At 39.6% G+C, this 5,861-nt stretch overlaps 1 long non-coding RNA gene across 1 annotated transcript in view; it reads left to right on the top strand.

Moving 5' to 3' along the window:
* Nucleotides 1-512: 512 nt before the first annotated feature.
* The window catches only part of LOC102497547 (uncharacterized), a 20,638-nt gene continuing 15,289 nt past the window's right edge, over nucleotides 513-5,861 (top strand). Inside the window, exon 1 of the long non-coding RNA XR_337176.1 lies at nucleotides 513-558. This is a non-coding gene — a long non-coding RNA (uncharacterized LOC102497547). The remainder of the gene's footprint in view (nucleotides 559-5,861) is intronic.

Genomic DNA, 5,861 nt, shown 5'->3' with positions numbered 1-5,861 from the left:
AGGGAGGGTTCAAACAGAGGAGGAAGAAAGTCAAGGACAGAGCCTTGGGGAATGATTATTTTTAGATGATGATGAAGGGACAGAGAGTCTAAGAAGGAGAAAGGACAGGATAAAAAAGTAGGAGCAGAACCAGGGACAAGGAATGGAATGGAATGGAAGGAGTAAGGGAGTTGCTAAAGGCATTGCAGTGACTAGGATTGCTATGGTCTGAGTGTGGTGATTTCACTGGATTTATGCCACAACTTGATACCCAGTTGGCCAGTGTTGGAGGTGGGATCCTCATGGGAGGTTCTTGGAACATGGAGGCAGGTCCTTCATAAATAATTGATGCCATTTTCCTGCATGGAGTGAGTTCTCATTAACTAGTACTCACGAGAAGGGAGTTGCTACAGAAAGGAGTTGGTTGCTGTAGGTTTTTCTCTTTGCACATGCTTACTCTCCTTTCCACTTCTTTCAGCCATGTTGTGACAACACCAGATGCTGACCCCATGCTCTTGGACTTTCCAGCCACAGAAATTATGAACAAAATTGACCTTCGTATAAGTCATCCAGTCTCAGGTATTTCTGTTACGGAAACACTAATGGGCTAAGACAAGGACTGATGACATACAGATTGTGGCAAAGAGGACCATTAGGGAAGGCAGATGAATTAAGAGTAGAGTTACTCGCCAGGCACATGTGCGTGCATGCCCAAGATCCCGAGAGGAGAATGGAAGAGAAGGGATTGCAGCGTGGCCATCCCCCCTGGGGGGTGATTTCTCGCTTTCTGTCTCTCTGTCTCTGTCTGTGTGGAAAGCGCATGTGCCCTATAGCGGAAAAAAAAAAAAAAAGAGTAGAGTTAGCTGTGCTGTGAGGTGGGGGTGGAAAGTAAATTCTAGATTGTAATGGGTTAAGGCAGGAAGATAATAGTGAAGAAACAGGTAGTAAATACAGAATAAAATTTCTGGAATCTTGGCAGGAAATAGGAAAAACAAAGGGATAGAGAAACCAATGATGAATTTAAAGATGGATAATTTAAGAAAACAGAGCTATGAGGCATGTCATTAAGAACACAGTGGAAGGAGATAGCCTTGCAAGAAAAAAATAGAGATCAGAGAGACAGAAAAGGAGCAACTCAGACAGATTTTAGTGGAGAGGGGAAGCTGTTGGCCCTCAGTGCACCACAGTGTAACATAGTGGTTAGGAGCACTGACCCTGGGAGCAGACCTAGCTCTGGAACTGATTTGAGAACTTGTGTATGTCATTTCACCACGCTAAGCCTCAGCTTCCTTTCTTTTTCTTCCTCAAATGGGAATGATGACAATGCTCACAGAACTGGAGTAAGAACTAAATAATTTTAACACTTAGAGCAGCACTTAGCCCGTAATCATTACTGATTATTCTCTATAAAGTCTGTGGTATGAACATCAAGGAATAATGGAGGAGTGGAAGTTGAGCCAGAGAATGAGGACCTTTTGAAATGTTTGGTCATGCATTCCAGATGAGTAAAGGACCAGATGGAACTAGAGTAAGACAGAATAGGCTTTGAGGTTAGGAAAAGATGTGAAAAGGGACTGGAGGCCAAATGAAAAGCAGATAAACAGATGAAAGAATCTTAACCTTATATTATCATATATGTGAAAGAAATCTAAAAATGGAGAGCAAATCATCTGCAGGAGTAAATTGTAAGTGTTTACAAGTCAGACAGGCACAATGTTGTGATTCCGTGAATTACACATGGTTTAGGGTTTCCCAGGAAAAGTGCCTCAGATTTTTTGCATATGGCTCTTTCTGAAGGGACTTAAATAAGTAACAGAGACATGTTAGTTAGCCTAACATGTAGTATAACATTACAACTCACCCTTCTCATGCCAAAGTATAAAAGAAAGGATCAAAGAGCCTCACAACTGAATTGTCCAGTAAAATCTACAAGCTATAATATATATTTAAATCTTCTGTTACTGGAGCAGGTGATTGGCTATTTTTCTGTCTCTCATTTAAAATAAAAGCAATGGAGAATGAACTGCTTATTGTTAGAAGGACAGAGCTAAAATTTCCCTTTAATGTTAAATTGTATTTCTGTAATATGTACCCATATAATTGCTCTGTCATTTGACCTTTGGTAGGATAGGTGTAATGTCTTTTTCATTGTTAATTTGTTACATATTTGAACATAGACATTTTGTTTTTTCTTTCTTTTTAGAGAGGGATTTTTGCTATAGAGATACAGAAAGCAAGAAATCATTCTCCAGGGAGGATGGTAACACTGCCATCCCTTCTCCTCCATTCTTCTCTTGGGATTTTGGGCATGTGACACACATGCCCGCGTGAATTTTAAGCCACCAGGTCGAAGACTTGAACCACAATCAACTACATGGGAGTCCAGTGACATAGCCATTATGCCATCTCCTGGTCCTGACATTTTTTTAAATCTAAATCATTACAGAGAATAGAGATGGTGATGGTAAAAATGGGTTCTGCTTACTTCATCACCCCTTCCATGAGATAGTTTTGAGTTCCTATGTGGCTTTGGCTAATTTGAACCTTAGTTTGCTTCAGTGTTCTTGAAGACATAGTGCATAGATAGGTTTAATCAGTGTGAAGGGATCGGGAGCTAGAATCTAAATGTGTACGTTTGATATAAAACTTGCCTGCTGACCAAGCAGAAACAGGGTAAACCAAACATTCACAATATTTTCAGTTTCTTTACCTATACTATAGGGATGACTAGATCTCCCTCCTTAGGGTGTTATAAGAATTAAATGTGCCTACAGCCAGACACTGACATCTGGAAGATATTCACTAAAGATTATCTATCATGATTACTATCATTATTATTAAATGATGTCACCAATAATAGTAAGAAACTTTTTTTGCCTTTGTATTGAGTAAATTTTAATTATTTTCTGTAATCAGTATATAGAGCATGTGCATATAAACCCCTTATACCTTTTATGGAGATAATTGGAACTGTAGTATATTTCATATAAAATGGGGGTTATTTAAAAAATGAATATGATGTATGATCAGGCTTCTTGTTGGTCTTTGTGTTCAGAATTTAAATCCATAATATAGATCACATTGCAGTTTACATTGGTATGTGGCAATTCTGTACTTATGGCAGCCTATTTAAAATGGGCAAGAAAGAGTCCCTTATAACAAGGTTATATTGTATTGATTTGCCTTTCAAGTATTTATTTGTTATATGTGCCATTTCTGAAAAATGAAAAGCACAACAAAAATTCATGACTATTTCCAGCTTCCGGGGACTGGATATATGTGACAGTGTATTTATGGGGTATTTATTTCCTAATATATGCAATGGAGTTGATTCTAAATGATTTGACTTTCGAAGCAAAATATAAATCTTTACAGGCACAAGTAGAGTTAAAGTTTACAGTAAATCTTTGCCTAAAATACCATAAAACAACTTATAAAAAATTCATTTCTATGCATCAAATTAACTTTAACCTTACTGGGCAGCCAGTGATGAAATAGGACTCCTGGATCATATGGTACTTATCACAGCATCCATCAGCATCTATATTTGATTTATGGAAGAAATATATTTGCCCCACTCTGGTACACATACACATGTATTTAATTTAATTTTGTTTGTTTGTTTGTTTTAGAGATTTTTACCTTAGGGTGCATGTGTTTGCAAGAGAAAGAAAGAGAGACAGAGACAGTAAGAGGGAAAGTGCGAAATCACCCTCTGGGTGGGGGGATGGGGAATGACCGTGCTGCAATCCCTTCTTCTCCATTCTCCTCCTGGGATCTTGGGAACCCATACACATGTGCACAGTGTTATTTCCAAGCTTTGGATCTGGAATTGGAACTGCAGCCAGTCAGAGAGAGAGAGATGATATTTTTGGCCTTTGCTGCTATTTATGTAGCTCCTATGTCCAGACACTGCTGTGGGCATTTCGATAATAGTTAATATTTACATAGAGCTTACTTGTGCTAGGCTTGGTGTCCCAAATGCCTTATTGACAGCATTTAATTCTCACAATAACCACGTGACTGGATATCATCTTTCCCATCTCCATATGAGGAGACTCAGACTCTGAGAGATTAGGTATCTTGCCCAGAGGGAGCCAATTCATCACTGGTGAATCCAGGTTGAGAACCCAGGTTTTAGTGATGGAAAAGCCTATCTCTTACCATTAGTCCCAGATCATTACTTAATATCTTTTTATCTTTGAATGTGGAGTGGGATTTTTTTTTTTTTTTGAGAGATTTTCACTGTAGGGCGCGTGCGCTCGCCAGACAGACAGAGACATAGAGACAGAAAGCAAGAAATCAACCCCCAGGGGGGATGGTCACGCCGCAATCCCTTCTCCTCCATTCTCCTCTCGGGATCTTGGGCACGCACGCACACGCACCCAGCGTGAGTTTTAAGCCACCAGGTCCGGGATGTGAACCACGGTCGACTACGTGGGAGTCCAGCGACACAGCCATTACGCTAACTGCTGGTTCCCTGGAGTGGGAATTTTGAGGAGTATAACCTTTTTCTCTACTTAAGGCCATGGTGAAAATATAAAAATCATCACATACCTGAGAGATAAACCAAAAATTAAAAAAAAAGAATATAATGTCCATTCATTATATTCACTTATTGCCAGTTTACTTTATGCCAAGCTTTGTACTAGGAGTTGAAGATATAAATGATTGTGCCCGATCTTCATTGGCTTAAAGTTCTTAGGATAGACAAACATTGTTAGCATAGATAAACATGTTAACAAAACATTCAATATGATGCGACTACTACAGAAACTTTCACAGGTTGGGGGTGCATGGAGGTTTTCAAAGGTGTTACAGAGTGGCTGACAGCCAAGTTGAGTTTTATACATTGGGAGCAGTGAAAGAAGAGAAAAGAGAATGGAGAGAAAAGAAAAATAAACCAAAACCTTTTTTAAAAAAAAACCTCTTATTTCAGTCAAAAACTGTTTTTCAGCTAATTCACTTGCAAATCATGGCAGCAGCTGGATATGAGAAAACCTTTGTTGGCAGAGGAGAGAGAGGAGGAGGTGGAGGAGGAGGAGGAGGAAGAGGAGAGAGAGAGAGAGAGAGAGAGCGAGAGAGAGAGAGAGAGAGAGAGAGAGAGAGAGAAGACATACACACAGAGAGAGAATAGAGCAGAAATGAGCAGACAGGGAGAGAGAGGAAAAAACCCTCCTGAGATTTCACTGCAGTTTGCAGTTTGGCATTGTCTTTTTATCTGGTTTGGTAAATTATACCCTTTCTCAGGAATTGATTGTCATTTTTGATTTTCTGTAAAGGAGGCTGACAGGTAAAAGACTGCTGAACTTTTCTGAGATTTGCACTGTCACTTGCTTCCCTCCTGCAGCCCTTTGCTTTTTTAGGCTGACATCATCAGCCACCACAAAGGGTGATGCTGATTTCCTTAATAGCCAGATTGGGTTTTGAGCACAAAGGCTGCTGCACCAGGAAGGATGGGAAGGAATGAAAAGCAAGTTAAACAGTCACCATAATTGCATTTATTCATGGACTTTAGGTCAAACCAGAGTGCTTGGGAAGTGAATTGCAGGGTTGCTGAAAGTGTTGTAAGAGTGAGTTATAAGTAGAGGGCTATCAACCTTCTGTAAACCTCAGAGCAGACAATTGCCAATTACTTTTTTCCGCAGTGTAGCCAACTTTGTGAATGATAGTGCATCCACCAATAGGACCATTTCCTTTGGAACATGGTACTTTCCTCTAGACTTCCCTCTCCCAACTTTCTCCTCCCCCACCAACCTCCACCATCATAAATAGAGTTTAACATACAATATGAACTCAAAAAATATATACTTTAATAAATTTCACTCCTAAAGGAGGAATGATACTGCTTTTGGGAAAATGGAAGCATTTTTTTCTAACTC

Source organism: Tupaia chinensis, unplaced genomic scaffold, assembly GCF_000334495.1.
Source record: "Tupaia chinensis unplaced genomic scaffold, TupChi_1.0 Scaffold144529_1, whole genome shotgun sequence".
Lineage (NCBI taxonomy): Eukaryota > Metazoa > Chordata > Mammalia > Scandentia > Tupaiidae > Tupaia > Tupaia belangeri.
The sequence above is the reverse complement of the archived record's forward strand: the minus strand, read 5'-3'. Positions and strand labels throughout refer to the sequence as shown.